Source organism: Denticeps clupeoides, unplaced genomic scaffold, assembly GCF_900700375.1.
Source record: "Denticeps clupeoides unplaced genomic scaffold, fDenClu1.1, whole genome shotgun sequence".
Taxonomy (NCBI): Eukaryota; Metazoa; Chordata; class Actinopteri; order Clupeiformes; family Denticipitidae; genus Denticeps; species Denticeps clupeoides.
Genome location: NW_021629784.1, coordinates 258,698 through 278,049, shown reverse-complemented (window position 1 = coordinate 278,049; position 19,352 = coordinate 258,698). Strand labels below are relative to the sequence as shown.

The following is a 19,352-nucleotide window of genomic DNA, read 5'->3' as shown; positions in this document are numbered from 1 at the left end:
TCATCTAGTGGCCCGACTGGGTTTGTGTTGCAGCGGGATTGTCGTCGGGAGGAAGTTTGGGGCTGAGTGGGGGGGGTGACACTTCGTTTCCATCCATACTGGCTGGGAAGGAATGTGGGCGGAGCTTGTTGCCCAGCAACCAGGAGGACGACTTGGGCTTGTCGCGGGATTCTGGCAGAGTGGAACGCCTGGAGACCGACGTGTGCACAACTCTGGTTTGACAATTTGTGTGACCATTTGGTTCGTGGGTTGTGGGCAGACTGTTTTTGTACTGGTTGGTGGAAGCCGACCAGTACTGACAGTTTTTAGGATCTTTTTTATTAATAAGATATTTTTTATATACATATGTGTTACTGAATATTCAGGATTGCTGTGTATGGGGGTTAATATATCGAGCCTGGTTCATCTACTGCGCTGATTTTATTACCCACCCATTTACATTTACATTTACATTTACACCCAACCCTCCTAGAGTGAATTGGTGGTGTTTTACTTGCGGTTTGTAGTGTGTGTTTTGTGTGATTTTCTATTTTGATGAATTGTGGGTTCTTACATGTACTCTGAACTTTGTCACTATTTGCTGTGTGTATCGGGGTGTATTGTGTATCAAATCTGCAGTACTGGTGATATAATGTGATGCTAAATCTGACATTGCACAGAATTGCTTCTAAATATGCAGAAAAATATCTGACTATTATTAATATAATTTCAGAATTTTGAACCGATCAGATTATTATTGTCTATTTATACCACATATGTGAGAATTAACATTACTCTTTAAATCTGGCCTTCATTAAATATATGGCTGATATCTTTTACCGAATGTGCCACGTGTTTGCCAGTTATTCCTTTATGTTACAGGATAACCAACATAAAAAAATCAAATCAAATCTTCACATCATATGACACAAATACAAACATATGAATTAAAATTTCCACGCAGGACTGATGTTACCTACACAATAAATATGGTATAAATTCTTAATTAATGCTTGAATGTTAAAAAGGACTGAATTTGGATTCAGTTTTTTGACTGAATAAATTTGGATAAATATTCACTGATTAATACAGAGAATTATTACATTCATCAATATGCAGAACAGGTTTTTTTTTTTTTTTTACATTTTTTTTATTTAGAGACAGATTCTACCTTTTCTCGGTGTAAGACGGGACAGTGGTGGCCTAGCAGCCCCGTAATCAGAATGTTGCCGGTTCGAATCCCGATCCGCCAAGGTGCCACTGAGTAAAGCACCGTCCCCACACACTGCTCCCCGGGCGCCTGTCATGGTCCCCACTGATCACCAAGGGTGATGGCTAAAAGCAGAGGACACATTTCACTGTGTCAACGTTTCACAATCACTTCACACGTCACATCCCCGGTTATCCACCGAGTGACGGAACTTTGCGGAAATTCCTCATATTTATTGTCTTCCTCACAGAGTTTAGAACCAATGATGATGGTCGAGAACATCATGAGCGTCACTAAAATCTGGGTAGAAGTCAGCGCCGCAGGTTCTTCTTGCAGCCAAAACGTGACGTTTTTCTGACGCCGCAAACGCCAGAAAAATATGGAATCAGATTTTTTTGGAAACAAAACCTTTCTAATATCAAACAAAAATGCGACGTTGAAATGTAAAATAAGAAGTTGGAATTTTGACATCATTTGTTTTTGCCTACATATTTCTGTTCCGCTGCTAGTTTTTACAGTTTCACTGCTGGCTTTTCAGTCGCTCCGTCCCGTTTTAAGTTTAAGGCGCCTGATTATTCGGTTGGAATTCTAGCACAGTTCTCTCGTGTGGGCGGGGCTTCGCCTCATTGGCCAGCAGGTGTTTGAGTGACAGCTCCGTTCACCGGAACTCCATCACTGCGAGATAGGTGGGCTCCACGCAGCTCCACGCAGCAATAAGCCACGGATCACATCAAAATCAGCGTATTTAATCAATACTTACAATCGTCTGCACAAATCTCATTCCATATAGGATTACTGCTGTGCCCGCGTATTTCACAGTGATGGTTCAGAGTTATGAGGCTGCGGATTCCACAAGAGTCTGAAAAGAGCCGAACTTCCATCACTAGTTCACTGAAAGTCTCACAAGTGAAAATGAAACAGAGGCAAAATTTATTTTATGATAAGATAAGATCAACATTTTTAAATTTTTTCTGACGCAGCATTTACGTCATACTTCTGTGTGATATTAGGAGAAATCTGATTCCATAGAAAACCGCCTGATTCAGGCGTGACGTCACGTCAGGTGAGCCAACCTCTCCCTTGGAGCAACTGGCTGTCAGTATTACATTACCCCCCTCATAACAGAGTATTTCTTAAAAACTTTGTACAATTTAAGTGAGTAAATATCTGATAGTGTGATGATGTACAGTCATTAGTTCTTTCTAGAGTATTTGGGATGTAAATCGGGGACAGATTTCCTTGTTACTTTACCGTGTTGCACTTTATTCTTCAGCATCATGTTCAATATGAAGTTATGTGAAACCAATCTGAAGGAAATTTTTTAGAAGATAGTATTTCTTAAACATGTAGGATGCTTGTAAGTGGAAATGTTGGATATTTCAAACAGGTAACACAAGACAAACATGTGCAGAAATGAGCAGTAACGTGCAATAAGAGCAGAGATGTGGAAAATGAGCTGAGACGTGCAAAATGGTTGGTATGTTATCAGGCGCATGAGGCTGGAAGTGTTGTGTTGTTGAGTTGATCAGTTTTTTGGTGATGTGCATTGAGAGCATTGAGAACTCTGACTGCTTGGGGTAAGAAACACTTGCAGTGTCTGTTAGGTACAGTTCTGATGCTGCAGAACCGTCAAGCTCGATGTCTCCCTCATGTCCTGCAGACGTATGTCTTTTGGAGACGTGAAGGTGCCTGATTTTCTCTGAATAAACTCGCTTTGCCTCCTTAATGGCCCTCTGGCTGTAGAATAAGTCTCTCTGTCTTTGGTTTTGCAGCTTAGCAGAGAACCAGGGTTTGTGGCTTGGCACCTTATCCAGGTTCTACGTGGGGGTGTACTTGGTCAGCAACATTTAGTTAGGTGGTACATCAGCATGAATGCAGGAACCAGGGTTTCCCATCAGAACCCAAATCATCACACTGCCTCTACTGTCTTGCCTTCTTCCCATCATGCATTCTGGTGTGCTCTCATTCTGAGATGTAAAAGGCAGTATGAATGGTACATAAAACTAACTGTGATGCACTGTGTTCTACCAAGAAATTTCAGCAAATTGAGCTGCAGTGGATCTTCTGACATCAGTGAGTCTTCGTCAACCATGACCCTCTCGCAGGTTCACCAGTTTTCCATAATTGGCCCACTTTGGCAGGTCCTGGCCACTGTGGAACACGAACATAAGAGGTGTAAATTTGGAGATCCAGCGGTCTAATCATCACAATGTGCTGCTGTAATGAGATAATATTTACATCACGTGTCAGTGGTGATAATGTAATGCTGAGTATGAGCTAAAAAATGTGCACTCATGAGATAAAGAGAGCTTTAATAAGCAATATGTGGTTTACTAGTTGTGTTGGTTTTGGTTTATGTTGGTTTGTCTATTTTACTGTAGAATTATAAGAGAATTAATAGACTGAAGTGTCACATTGTACACAGTCAAGTAAAGCAAGCGACAACAAAAACATCCATTATGTCCTGGTTTCATCTTTTTTTTTTTTAACCATGTACTGATAAAGATTCATATTCAACTTTAAAATGTACTTTATTTCAAACAGACAGCTATGTTTTATGGTTTTGGTTTTGGAACTGTCTCATTTAAGGTAGAAATGCAGTGTCGAACTTGATATATGTAGATATGAAGGTTGAAAGTGCTGATTTTAAAAATAATTTATTTATAAATGCCAGAGAAAAGAAATCCATATTAGGTATAAACAAAGTAGGACAGCTGATGAGTGGACCTGTAGTGGTTTGGTTCCGGAACTATCTCATATAAGGTAGAAATGCAGTGGGAAAGTAGACATATGTAGATAAGAATGGTGATTTAATAATGAATTTATTCATAAATACCACAGTAAAAAGTCTCCATATTAGGTTTGAATAAAGTATAAGAGCTTTTGAGTAGTTTGAAATGGGACTTTTTATGGTTTTCTTTTAACAATGGCTTTCTTCTTGCCACTCTTCCATAAATGTGCAAACTTTGTGCAGTGCACAGCTAATAGTTGTCCTATGGACAGATTCCCCCACCTGAGCTGTAGATCTCTGCAGCTCGTTCAGAGTCACCACGGGCCTCTTGGCTACATTTCCGATCAATGCTGTTCTTGTTCAGCCTGTGAGTTTAGGTGGACGGCCTTGTCTTGGTAGGTTAACAGTTGTGCCATACTCTGAATGATCGCTTGAACTGTGCTCTGTGGGATGTTCAAGGCTGGGAAATCTTTTTATAGCCTCAGCCTGCTTTAAATTTCTCAATAACTTTATCCCTGATCTGTCTGGTTCTTTGGACTTCATTGTGTTGCTGCTCCCAATATTCTCTTAAACAACCTCTGAGGCCGTCACAGAGCAGCTGTATTTGTACTGATATTAGATTACACACAAGTGCACTCTGTTTAGTCATTAGACTTCATCAGGCAATGTCTAAGGGGCTGAAAAATTACGCACACCCCACTTTTCCGTTATTTATTTGTAAAAAATGGTTGGAATCATGTATGGTTTTTGTTCCACTTCTAAAGTGTACACCACTTTGTATTGGTCGTTCACATGGAATTCCAATAAAATATATTCATGTTTCTGGCTGTAATGTGACAAAATGTGGAAAGGTTCAAGGGGGACAAATACTTTTGCAACCCACTGTTTACAGACTCTTTCATAAGTTAACATAAATCTGCAACTACTATGGATTTTTAGTTTATTTCCATTTTTAGCTAATGGTGAATATTTTTTCCAAAAATTTGAAACTGTATGGGTTCACACAAAAATCTGAAAGTGAAGTGATTGCCATTGTGAAACACTGCAGCACAGCACACATTGACACAGTGAAATGTGTCGTCTGCTTTTAACCACTTTGTTCAGTGGCACCTTGGGATTAGAACCAGCAACCTTCTAATTATGGGTCCGCTCCTTACACTGGGGGGCACCAATCATTTATTCAGCTAGGGGCAGTTCGAATACCGAACCACAAAGGTGCAGACCAGGTGCTGATGGATCAGGTGAGAGACGCTGCAAACAACATCAGTAACTTCTACACCAAACATGGTGTCATGTGGGGAAAATACTAATCAGTAAAATACTAAAATACTTTCTCTTTTATACAGGTTACCAGCAGGCCAGCCGTGAGTATTACACTCAATTCAAATACAGGCGTTTTGCTTTTTTAAATATTTTATTTATCTCAGGGAGAAATAAACCTTTAAATGTTTAAATCAGATACTTCAAATCAGAATCTTCTTTTGTAAAAGATTTACTGGAAACAAATATGTAATACTTTCAACATCTTCTCTTCTAGAAACTGGTCCAACAGATCTTACCAACACCCAACCTGCCAACCTGCTGCCACTAGTCACCCAGGCAACTCATGAAAAAGCCCCACCCATCTGCACCAGTTTTAAAGCTGAAACACAAGTAGGATTTTACTGTCATTTGTACCGTCTTCACAGTACATGTTCTTCAACATACATCACAAAACAGTACAAGTGAACAATGGAAGCAAAACAAGTGTTGCATTTTTATATTTTTCATAATCCAAAAACGTTATTTATCCCAGAGGAAATTACTTACATCAAAACTACATGAAAACCTAAAACACAAAGATGAACAATGCGGTAGAAAGTACCAATAATTGCCCGATGAAGCTAAAGATGAAAAGGACTCAATATAATATTAATACATTTACATTACATTCAGATTACATTTACAACATTTATCAGATGCCCTTATCCAGAGCAACTTGCAATCAGTAGTTACAGGGACAGTCCTCCCCTGGAGCAACTAAGGGTTAAGTGTCTTGCTCAGGGACACAGTGGTAGTAAGTGGGGTTTGAACCTGGATCTTCAGGTTCATAGAGTGTGTCCCCCCTAGACTACTACCACCCTACTAAAAAAATGTATAAATTAGATCTCTGTTATTACTAAAATATATTGTATTATAAAAATATATAAATTATGCACAGTATAAAGACACAAAAATACAATTTCAATGAAGTAAAAGTATATTGAAAAAAAAGCACATTGCACCTAGAAATCATTGAACAATACATTATGTATAAGTAATATTTAAGTAAGAATCAATGTATAAATATATTGCACATGTTAAAAAGTCGTTACAGTCATTATGAGGATAAGTGATAGAGGGAACGATTATAGAATCTAATTGTGGTGGGAAGGAAGGATTTTCTGTGGAATTCAGTGCTTTACAGTGATGAGACTGTGGCTGAAGGTCAGTCACCACACTGTAGATGAGTGGGTGCTCAGAATTGCTCATGATGACCTGTTTTCTGGACAGTGGTCTACTTTGTCTAGTTCCCTGCCCACCACCGAGCCTGCCCTCCAGATCAGTTTGTTCAGTCTCTTAGCGTCAGTCACCACAGCATAGAAGATTGCACTGGCCACCACCATCTCATAGAACATGAGCTACATGGTGTTGCAGTTTAAAGGATATACAGTAGAATATTTGCTTACTACCTGGCATTCTGATTCTTGTCACCCAGGCGACTGAAGAACTGTCATCTACTAACACATGAAGCCAAACCAGCCACCCAAGCTGCTCACAAAACGCCGTTGCCCTCACCGACAAGAACCAGGCCAGAAGCTCCAACCACAGCTGATCTGAGATGTTCCTCCTGCTTCTCTATCTCTCCTTCGTTTGCTGGGTCTCCTGTACTTGACAGCTGCTCTTCAAAACATGTACCGTGCCTCAGACACAAAGGGGCAAGAAGATGACAAGACTGCAGTGAACTCTTCTTGCTCAGGGACACAATGGTAGTAAGTTACTACCTGTGACTTTGTAGTGTTCTAGTTCATGCGACAGTGTTCCCCACTAGGCTAATAGCACCTCGTTTACTGTGGTGGAGTGGGCTGGGTGAGTCCCTGTGCAATACATTTAGTGATGTTTATACCATCACGCACACATTAATATATTTTAGTTTGTACGCTGTTAACACATTACATGTAAAACACATTTGTGATATCTTTGCAATTAGATATAAATACATGGGATGCAACGTACTCAGTGTTACATGTTGCACGTTGACCACAACCAGAAGTTGACCACAGTCATGTGGGGGCCGAGACAGATCTTTAAGGACTCAACCATTATTTTGTTGCCGACCAGCATCACTATCTTGAGGTGATGGTTGCGAAGAGAAGATCAGGTGAGAGACGCAGCAAACAACATCAGTAACTTCTACACCAAACATGGTGTCGTGTGGGGAAAATACTAATCAGTGAAATAATAAAATACTTTCTCTTTTCTTTTATACAGGTTACCAGCAGGCCAGCCGTGAGTATTACACTCAATTCAAATACGGGCGTTTTGCTTTTTTAAATATTTTATTTGTCTCAGGGAGAAATAAACCTGTAAATGTTTAAATCAGATACTTCAAATCAGAATCTTCATTTTGTAAAAGATTCACTGTAAACAAATATGTAATACTTTCAACATCTTCTCTTCTAGAAACTGGTCCAACAGATCTTACCAACACCCAACCTGCCAACCTGCTGCCACTAGTCGACTCATGAAAAAGCCCCACCCATCTGCACCAGTTTTAAAGCTGAAACACAAGTAGGATTTTACTGTCATTTGTTCTTCAACGTACATCACAAAAAAGTTTTTCCTCAAATGATCTTTGTTCCTTGTCTTGCTCTTTTTATATGGAGAAAATGTTCAGCTCATGAAAAATGGGAGCAAAACAAGTGTTGCATTTATATATTTTTTCTGAATCCAAAAACGTTATTTATCCCAGAGGAAATTAATTACATCAAAACTACATGAAAACCTAAAACACAAAGACGAACAATGCGGTACAAAGTACCAAAAATTGCCCGATGAAGCTAAAAATGAAAAGGACTCAATATAATATTAATACATTTACATTACGTTCAGATTACATTTACAACATTGTCACAGCCAATACACCTCCAGCCCAACAGAGAGCACCAGACCAGCCAGGGAGACGGCGACCCGGAAGCGGATATGAGTTTGATTAGAATCTACGACCATGACCTTTGCCTGTCCCTGACCTCGAGCCTTGCTTGCCCCCTTTGTTACGAAGATCTCCCTCCCCGGCGCGTCCACGGCTACACTCCCATCCCAACTCACCTCCGGCCTCCCTCTCCCCGACCAAACGCCTCCGGTCCTCCTAACCAGCACGTTCAGTGTCTCCTCCCCGTGCGACGACTTGTCCCCTTGCTCCAAGCATGTCTGCAAATGCATCCCCGAACTCCTCCAGTGACAGTAAGAGCGGGCCATCTCCTGACGCAGCAGGCATGGCCACCATGCAAGAGACGCTCGGTCAGCTGACTGCGTTCCTGCAGCTGCAGCACGTTGCAATTCAGGATCACCAAGACACACAGCTTCATCAACAGCGCGTACTTCTCCAGATCAGCTCCACTCTCGCTGAGCTTTCGGCACATGTCCACTCGCTGCAGTTCCAGCCCAGCTGTCCCGGTCCTGCAGTCTCCACTCCAGAGTCACGTATGTCCACCCTGGCGGGATTGGCCCTCCCGCCACTTTATGACGGTGATTACAAGAGTTGTCGCGGATTTATCACGCAGTACCGGCTGCTTCTCCACCTCCAAACCAAACCCCTACTAATCTCGATCCCAATCATGTGGAAACCATGACATTCTACTTAACCATGACTACCCATGATCCAATTGTGTTAGGGTACCCATGGCTCACCACCCACGAGCCCCACATTGACTGGACCACAGGCACCATCAAACAGTGGGGACGCCAATGCATCCACCACCAACCTCGACAGGCCACGCCCCGAACCGCTCTGGACCCACACACGTAGCAACGGTGAGACTCGGCCATGCCATGCTCCCTGCCTAGACCCAAAACCCTGGTCCAAGACTGCAACCACCATGCCCAGGTTCCAGCTAAAGACAGGACTGACTATGCCCTCAGGCAAAAATCTGCCCCTATTAAATCCAGCCCCACTTTAACCATGCTTTCATGTGTAACCATGACCAAACCATGCCCATTAGCTGAAACCACGCCCCTTAGAAATGATGTGACCCAGAAGCTGCCAGAGACCACGCCTCGATCTCCACACGACGCCACCTCCTCCTTACTAGGGGTCCCTGACTGTTACCATGACCTTGCCGCGGTCTTTGACAAGGACAAGGCAGTGGAGCTGCCCCCCCATAGGCCTTATGACATGGCAATTGACCTGCTCCCCGGCACCTTACCACCACGAGGCCGGCTGTACTCGCTCTCGCTTCCGGAGTGAAAGGCGATGGACGAGTACATCACGGCATCCTTGGCTAGCGGCATAATCCATCCTTCCACCTCTCCAGCCGCTGCCCCGTTCTTTTTTGTGGGTAAGAAGGACGGGGGACTGCGGCCGCTCGTCAATGACATCCTCAGAGACACGTTGGACCAATTTGTGTTCATCTACGTAGGATAATCCTCACATGGATTATCCTACCACTGCTATGCTGACGACACACAACTCCTCTTCTCCTTTCCTCCCTCTGATCTACATGCTGCTTCCAAAATCTCTGCATGTCTAACCAACATCTCGTCTTGGATGGCAGCCCATCACCTCCAACTCAATCCCACCAAAACTGAACTAATATTCATTCCAGCAGATTCTTCACTACATCAGGATCTTGCTAATTACCTGGACAACTCGCAGCTCTCTCCTTCTGTAACAGCCCGCAACCTTGGCGTAACAATAGACAACCAACCAACTCAACCAATATTTAGATTAAATTGTAATTTTTTGTTGTTGAACTTGTGTACAGAATCTACAACAGAGTGAATAAAATAGATGTATTCATAGTTGGGGTCCTAGTGAACCGGAATTGATCTCTTCATCGATGGTAACTGAAGTACGTTGTAAGTCGCTCTGGATAAGGGCGTCTGCCAAATGCCGTAAATGTAAATGTATGACATTCTAATCTACTCACCCAACACCTCGACCCACATTTCCCACGTCAGAAAGGTCCTCCAGCACCTTCTACAAAACTGTCTCTTTGTTAAATTGGAAAAGAGTACTTTCCACACAGCTGAAATCTCCTTCCTGGTGTTCCACATCAGCCCCCAAGGAATTGCCATGGATCCCATCAAGACAACCGCAGTCACGGACTGGTTTGTACCCACCACCATTCGTCAGCTACAGCAGTTCCTCGGATTCACCAACTTTTACCGTCGCTTCATCCGCAACTTCAGCAAGGTGGCACAACTAATGACTTCCCTCCTTAAAGACCAACCAACCTGACTCTACTGGAACCCCCAAGCTCAACAGGTGTTCAACAAACTCAAACAACTCTTCACCACGGCCCCCATCTTATTCCACCCAGACCCCCAACTCCCATTCGTCGTTGAAGTTGACACGTCTAGTCTAGGCATGGGAGCGGTACTATCGCAACGCAACCCCCTGGACCACAAATTGCACTAATGTGCCTTCTTCTCCCAAAACCTAAACCCGGTGGAGCAGAACTATGATGTCGGGAACAGGGATTTCCTGGACATCAAATTGGCTCTGGAGGAGTGGCGCCATTGGCTGGAGGGGGCAGTCCACCCATTTTTGGTACTGACGGACCACAAGAATCTGCCGTACCTGCCAAAAAACCCAATGCCTTAACCCACTGCAAGCACGGTGGGCCTTGTTCTTCACGCAGTTCGAATTCACCGTATACTACATCCCCGGCACCAAAAATGCAAAGGCTGATGCCCTATCCCGCCGATACATCCCAGAGGCTGAGGACAATCTGTCCTCCCCTATCCTCTCCCAGCCCTTCCTACTGGCCCCTGTACGCTGGACCCACATGCAAGAGGTGATTGCAGATCACACACACCACACCCCCTCGGACCACTCCTCCCAACCTCACATACGTGTCACCCCCTCTCCAACCGTGCATCCTACAATGGAAGCATGACACTCCATTGGCCGGACGCCCTGGACGTCAGCGCACCCTGGCCAACATTCAGCAGATGTTCTGGTGGCCAGGCCTGGCCTCAGATGTACAGGCATGTAACACCTGTGCCTCACACAAGGCTGACACGCAACGACCACAAGGCCTTCTCCTTCCCCTGCCTCGCCCCCATCGCCCATGGTTCCATGTCTCCATGGATTTCATCACGGGACTGCCACAATCTAGAGGGATGACCACCATTATGGTACTTGTGGACCATTTTTCCAAGATGGCCCGGTTCGTTGCCCTTCCAGGACTCCCTACAGCTGCGCGAACCACCCACGTCGTCCTCCAAGAAGTGGTGCGGCAGTTTGTATCCCCAGTAGACCTCCTCTCTGACCTAGGCCCCCAGTTCATCGCCAGGTTCTGGCATCACTTCTGGGGACAACTGGGGGTGTCGGTCAGTCTGTTGTCGGGGTACCACCCCCAGTCCAATGGTCAGACTGAGAGGGTCAACCAGGAGGTGGAGACCTACCTTTGCTGCTACTGCTCGGCCCGACCCACCTCCTGTTCCCAACACCTCCTCTTGGCAGAGCTCGCACAGAGCCAGCACAGTTCCTTGGCCACAGAGTGTTCCCCCTTCACGTTCCCCCTTGGTGGACTGGGAGGGCTACAGGCCGGCGGACCGGTCCTGGGTTCCCCGGCGGGATATCCTGGATCCGGCCCTTCTCCTGGATTTTCATGACCGCCACCCTGATCTGCCGAGCACCAGACCAGCCAGGGAGACGGCGACCCGGAAGCGGAAATGAGAGCGGGCAGCGCAGAGTATAAGAGTCAGGTAACCCCGAGGAGACGCTGCCCGCTCTTTGAGTTGAATTCGTTCTCAGAGACGCTAGCCTTATTTACCCATGCCTAGCTGATTAGAATCCATAACCACGACCGTTACCTGTCCCTGACCTTGACGGATTCTACATTGAGACCACAACCTGCCATTGACATTGAGTTTGCCTGCCCCTTTTGCCAAGACGATCTCCCCGCTTCCCCCCACGAAGCCCGAGTTCCCTCCCCGCCGTGCTGCGCCGCGTCCACGGCTACACTCCCGTCTCAACTCACCCCCGGCCTCCCTCTCTCCGACCAAACGCCTCCGGCCCTCCTCCCCAGCGCGTCCAGTGTCTACTCCCCGTGCGATGACTTGTCCCCTTGCTCCAAGCATGCCTGCAAATGCGTCCCCGAACTACTCCAGTGACAAACATTTATCAGACGCCCTTATTCAGAGCAACTTACAATCAGTAGTTACAGGGACAGTACCCCTGGAGCAACTAAGGGTTACAGTGGTAGTAAGTGGGGTTTGAACCTTCAGGTTCATAGAGTGTGTCCCCCCTAGGCTACTACCACCCTACTAAAAAATGTAGAAATTAGATCTCTGTTATTACTAAAATATCTTGTATTGTAAAAAAATATAAATTATGCACAGTATAAAGACACAAAAATACAATTTCAATAAAGTAACAGTATATTGAAAAAAAGAAGCATATTGCACCTAGAAATCATTGCACAATACATTATGTATAAGCAATATACATCATATAAGATCAATGTATAAATATATTGCACATGTTCAAATGTAGTTACAGTTATTATGAGGATAAGTGATAGAGGGAACGATTATAGAATCTAATTGTGGTGGGAAGGAAGGATTTTCTGTGGCATTCAGTGCTTTACAGTGTGGCTGAAGGTCAGTCACCACACTGTAGATGAGTGGGTGCTCAGAATTGCTCATGATGACCTGTGTTCTGGACAGTGGTCTACTTTGTCTAGTTCCCTGCCCACCACCGAGCCTGCCCTCCAGATCAGTTTGTTCAGTCTCTTAGCGTCATTCACCACAGCATAGAAGAAGCCAAACCAGCTACCCAAGCTGCTCACAAAACGTGTTGCCCTCACCGACAAGAACCAGGCCAGAAGCTCCAACCACAGCTGATCTGAGATGTTCCTCCTGCTTCTCTATCTCTCCTTCATTTGCTGGGTCTCCTGTACTTGACAGCTGCTCTTCAAAACATGTACCGTGCCTCAGACACAAAGGGGCAAGAAGATGACAAGACTGCAGTGAACTCAGGGACACAATGGTAGTAAGTTACTACCTGTGACTTTGTAGTGTTCTAGTTCATGCGACAGTGTTCCCCACTAGGCTAATAGCACCTCGTTTACTGTGGTGGAGTAGGCTGGGTGAGTCCCTGTGCAATACATTTAGTGATGTTTATACCATCACGCACACATTAATATATTTTAGTTTGTATGCTGTTAACACATTACATGTTAAACAAAAATGTGATATCTTGGCAATTAGATGTAAACACATGGGATGCAACATACTCAGTGTTACATGTTGCACGTTGACCACAACCAGAAGTTCACCACAGTCATGTGGGGGCCGAGACAGATCTTTAAGGACTCAACCATTATTTTTTTGCCGACCAGCATCACTATCTTGAGGTGATGGTTGCGAAGAGATGATCAGGTGAGAGACGCAGCAAACAACATCAGTAACTTCTACACCAGACATGGTGTCGTGGGTAAACTACTAATCAGTAAAATACTAAAATACTTTCTCTTCTCTTTTTAACAGGTTACCAGCAGGCCAGACGTGAGTATTACACTCAATTGAAATACAGGCATTTTGCTTTTTTAAATATTTTATTTGTCTCAGGGAGAAATAAACCTGTAAATGTTTAAATCAGATACTTCAAATCAGAATCTTCATTTTGTAAAAGATTCACTGTAAACAAATATGTAATACTTTCAACATCTTCTCTTCTAGAAACTGGTCCAACAGATCTTACCAACACCCAACCTGCCAACCTGCTGCCACTAGTCACCCAGGCAACTCATGAAAAAGCCCCACCCATCTGCACCAGTTTTAAAGCTGAAACACAAGTAGGATTTTACTGTCATTTGTACCGTCATCACAGTACATGTTCTTCAACGTACATCACAAAACAGTACAAGTTTTTCCTCAATTGATCTTTGTTCCTTGTCTTGCTCTTTTTATATGGAGAAAATGTTTCAGATCTTTGAGTTCAGCTCATGAAAAATTGGAGCAAAACAAATGTTGCACAAGGTTATTATAGTTAACGAAAACAAATGAAAAAACTAAAACTAGAATTGAAAAAGCATTTTCGTTAACTAAAATAAAAATAACAGCGAGAGTTTAAAAAAAAAAAAAGAAAACTAACTGAAACTGTTTTGTGTGTATACAAAACGTACTTTAACTAATATTATAGCAAAACCGTCCTTCGTTTTTGTCACGTCCATGCGGGCATGACGAGGCGGGTGCACAGAGAGCAGGACGAAGAGTGACAAGGAATGAAGCACGCTATCACCTGACATCACGAAACAGGGGTTTAATGGTTTATCACAGGACAGGGGAGACATCTGAGACGTAGACACTGATGAACACGGAACATAACGTTAAAGACCTGACGGCGAACAGCAACGAACAGGGCAGCTTTATACAATTGACACAGGTGAAAACGATTAGGGAACATTACACAGGACAACAATCCCAGACCGGATCCCGGACCGGAGTAACCCCCTTTTCGGACCGGATCGTGACAGAATCCCCCCTCTTATGGCACGACCCCTGGCGGGCCAGACGAAGCAGTCCATGAAGGAGGGAGGAAAGTCCAAAACACAGAGTCTGAATGGTTCGAGTGGACAAGAGGAATCGAGTGGAATCGATTCGAGTCGAGGAGAGAAAAGATGAGATCAACAGGGAGGAATGATAAATGAATGAATGAGTGGTCCGGTATTCCCAATGGACGAGCGGCGGTTCTCCAGCGCAGATGGCTTCGGGCCAGTGTGGTACCGGCACCTCGTCCGCCGTCCGCATGCGTCCGCCGCTCCCTGTCAGTCTCCGGCTCGCCCCGCTGAATGGCCGCTCCTCACCTTCAACGCCGCCAGACACAGGACTGAGAGGCAGGGGTCGGGACCCTGCTGAACATGAAGCCATGGAAGGCCAGGGACGCTATCACCTGACATCATGAAACAGGGGTTTAATGGTGAATCACAGGACAGGGGAGACATCCGAGACATTGACACTGGTGAACACGGAACATAACATTAAAGACCTGACGGCGAACAGAAACGAACCGGGCAGCTTTATACAATTAACACAGGTGAAAACGATTAGGGAACATTACACAGGACAACAATGAAACTCCGGTCCAGATCCCGGTTTTCGGACCGGATTGTGACAGTTTTTGTCTTTGTAATAAGCCTTTTGGATTGAATTAAAATCTATTTACTTCACGCTGCCAGTTTTAAGTCAGGTGTTTGACCAGTATGGCAACACGTAGTGTGTGATGTCACGTGTCCATAGTCTGTTCTTGACGCCGCCGGCTAGCGTGATGGCTGCAGCGAAAGTCGGAAGAAAGCGGAAGAAAGTCCTATTTGGGATTTCTTTGATTATGACAGTGGCAAAAATAAAAGTAAGTGCCTTGTTGTAGAAGCAGGTGATACAATATGTGGAATACGTCTCAAGGGGAAAAACCCCACGAATCTGAAAGTCCATTTGAAAAGCTCAAACAAAATGGCGAACCAAGAGTACACACACATGCTCTGAACACTCAAGTCTTCACTAGGGGATAAGGGTAATCACTAGGGCTGCATGATTATGACAGAAATCATAATTGTCGGTTATTCACCTTGATATTGTAATTGCGATTATTATTGTTGATTAATAGATTTTATGTTTTATAACTTTCTGTGCAGCAGCTGCATGGTACATTCTCAACATCCAAAACTAAATGATATAATGTAAATAACAAATAATTATGGGAATTGTGTTGTTAGTAAAAAATCCAAAAATAATAACTTCAATTTATCAATTTTATCGTTGATTTACCAATGTGTTTAGTGCTTAAACATACTGCTGAAACGCACAGATATGAGCACAAAGGAACAGCTGTAATTGAGGATTTTGGTGATTATGTAATTGTTTCACCCATAATTGTAATTCCGATTAGTTTTACGATTAATTGTGCAGCCCTAGTAATCCCTTGTGATTTGGAAAATGACCGTCCATTGTACTATACACGACACACGAATCGTTACACCTTTAGTGATTATTTTGACAGATACATTTGTTCATATTATTAGATTTTTTTGTATTGTGTATTTTACATTTTATGTTAACTAATTGTTTGTTTTCTTATCCTTCTAAGCAAAGACCTTGACCTGCCAGATGATGGGGAGAACAACAAGTTCCAGAGAATGCCATGCTTTACCCACACCCTTCAACTCACATTGAAAGATGCCATGAAGCACCCAAATGCTGATTCACTCATAACAAGAGCAAGACACCTGGTAAGTGCTGTGAGGAAATCATCAGTGGCAAATGAAGCATTGATCAAAAAGTGTGGCTAAACACTGGTCTGGGATTGTAGCACATGCTGGAACAGCACATTTGATATGCTGAGAAGACTGCTGGAGATCAGAGCTGAACTAAACCAAGTTCCTGAGGATTTGAGCATTGACACACTTCTCACAAGCGACTGGACTAAGCTGGAGAACTTGGTCAAGCTGCTTGAGCCCTTTGCCATTCACACAGACCAGCTTCAGAATGACAGCCAGTCACTCTCACAAGTAGTACCATACCTGCTCAACCTCGAGGGACACCTGCTGACCACTACTGCTGGAAAGCAGCTAGCACAAGTGCTGCTGGGTCTTTGCGAGAACGTTTTTCTGCCATTCTTAATTGTTAATTTGTACTCAGCACACTGTGTATCTACCCTCAGAAGCAGCATTGCACAAATATTGTACTTAGGGCTGTTGTATTTCAATTTGAGGATGGGTGTTCATGTGTCTTCTGAGTACATGTTTCAAAATGTATCTTTGTTTGAGTTTGTATTATACATACTTATTCTGGTCATTTTGATTCATGCACCTGACAAATATCCTAATTTACAAAAAAAATAAAATAAATAAAACTAACACTGTAACTAATAAAAAACGAAACTAAAACTAAGCAATTTCAAAATATCAAAACATTAAAAAAAAATATAAAAAATATAAAAATCAGTAAATCTGCCTCTTAAAACTAATTAAAACTAACTGAATTTGAAAACAAAAAATCAAAATGAAACAAAAACTAAAACTAATGAAAAATCCAAAACTATTATAACTGTGGTCCCAAAGTCAACACATGCAGCTGAAATCTAGCTGGAACCACCAGCTGGTGAACTGTATTCCAGCCCAAATCCCACACCATTTCTGCATGAGTACAGAGTCGCCCCAATGATATACCACAGATTGCATAGAAGTGTCGTCTTTCGTCATGGCAGTAGAACGGCACTTCGCTAAAAACGGATCTTGGTTCTGCTCATGTACAACCTCTGCTTTGTCAACCGAGAGCGTTAACTTACTCTCAGTACCTTCTCCCCATGCCCCACAGACGGACCTTCAGTAGGGTTTGACACCGCTGTTAGGCACGTGGCACTTTCAGACCTGTGATCTGAAGACAAGAAAGAGTCAGACAGATCCATCATATTAGGAAATTTTCATGACTGAGCTCTCGTAACCGCATAAGCAGGAAAAACAGTTTCCTATAGCACTCTATAGAGTGCTGAGCCATCCAGAGGATTTCTAATCACATTTCCTAATCACCTCATTCTGAGACTTGTTTGTTGTGTTTCCAAAATATGTATACCATGTATATAATGTGACTTTTTCCCTTTAATTCTGTAGAAGCCAAAGTACTTCCCTATGCTAGCCTTTAATGCTGAGGGCACCAATTAGATTTCTCAATCAGCCATATTGTGTTCCTGTTATGTGCATGCTATAGACTGCCCAAACCCTGCATGTCTGTATTACTGAATTCCACCTTGTATGGTAATCAACATTACGTTATTAATTTACATTCAGAAAAAAAATATTTTTGACGTGTAAATCAATTCAGAATCATCCACGTCCGCATCCACTTTTCCTGCACCACTCCTACTGCATACCACCCCCACTGTAAATATTTCCTCCATAATTTCAAAATTTGTCTTTTTATTATAAAACTACATAACAGAAAAATAATTTAAAAAATAAAGTAATGTTCTGGATTTTGGAGAAAAAATGTTTATCTGACTCATGATTCATTCTAACTTCCACTGTCTGAATTCTAACATAGAAAGAAAAAACATCGTAAGATCTCAATTTATATTGTTTTGGCAGAATAATACATAAATTATTCCCTTTGGAATCATATGGTGTCATTGATGACTTGGTCATTTACACCAAATTTCATATCTGTTTGTTTCCCCCATTCTGGTTGGTCTTTTTCAAACGTTTTCCCAGGACCCCTGTGGAGTCTTTTGCAGAAACAATGCCAAATTGTCTCCAAAACGATTATTTTCTTAAAACAGTCTCTAGAGTGAAGATTTCTCCCCAGAGTATTCATGTGGACAGCAACTCGCATATGTTCAGCAGATTAATGAAACGATAGTGTTGTTCCCACTACCACATAGCAGTGTATATGTCAACTGGGTGAATTGGTTACAGTTGTGGGGGATTGGGTAAAATAACACGCAGAACACAACTTTTAGAAAACTTGGTCGTGTGGACTGGGCCTATATATCTAAAGTCTTGGAGATGACTTTCCAGAAACAAACTATTTTGACTGTAGCTCCCCAAACAACTCATAATTGACTGTAGCTCAATTATTTGAATCAATCTGTGCTCCTGCTGATTTACCTGCCTGACTCCTGTGTTTGACACTGGACCTGGATTTCCCCTCCTGGACTGTCTGCTTTCACGGTACGACCTCTGCCTGTTCTCGACTCCTCTCTGCCTGACTCTTCTGCCCTGATTTTTGCCTTTGGGCTCCGAACCCTGCTTGCTCCTGTCGATTCGGGCCTTGCTGATTTCCTGGCCAGATTTTGGAAGGCACACCATCATTACAAAGTCTAGCCAGTGTAAGAATGGCCATCATGGGAGCCTGCTTTTGCCTTGCATAACAGATGTTTGCAGGGGGAGGTGTGACATTCCTGTGTCGACGGGAGGACGCGGCTGCATTGCCTTTCTTACTTTCTGTTAGTGCTTTATGCTACATGCCTTCGGGTTTGTTGAAGTTCTTCCCGTCTTCCCTGTTTTTGGCCCTCTTGCCATATTTTGGTAATAGTAAATTATTTTGAATAAAAAAGAACTTTTTCGTATCTTAGTTTGTCACGTCGGCGAGCTGACGGGGGAAGGAAGCGCACAGGTGGGACATAAGAGAAACAATGATTTATTAATAAATACAAATAAACAAGGCGTGATGGACGAAATTTGTATTATA

At 43.2% G+C, this 19,352-nt stretch overlaps 1 long non-coding RNA gene across 1 annotated transcript; it reads left to right on the top strand.

The window, feature by feature from the left end:
- The first annotated feature begins 7,217 nt into the window (after nt 1-7,217).
- On the top strand, nt 7,218-13,966 carry LOC114774211 (uncharacterized). The gene is made up of 5 exons (XR_003744758.1): nt 7,218-7,320; nt 7,431-7,448; nt 7,623-7,730; nt 13,659-13,676; nt 13,851-13,966. It is a non-coding gene; the product is annotated as an uncharacterized LOC114774211 (long non-coding RNA).
- The last annotated feature ends 5,386 nt before the right edge of the window (nt 13,967-19,352 follow it).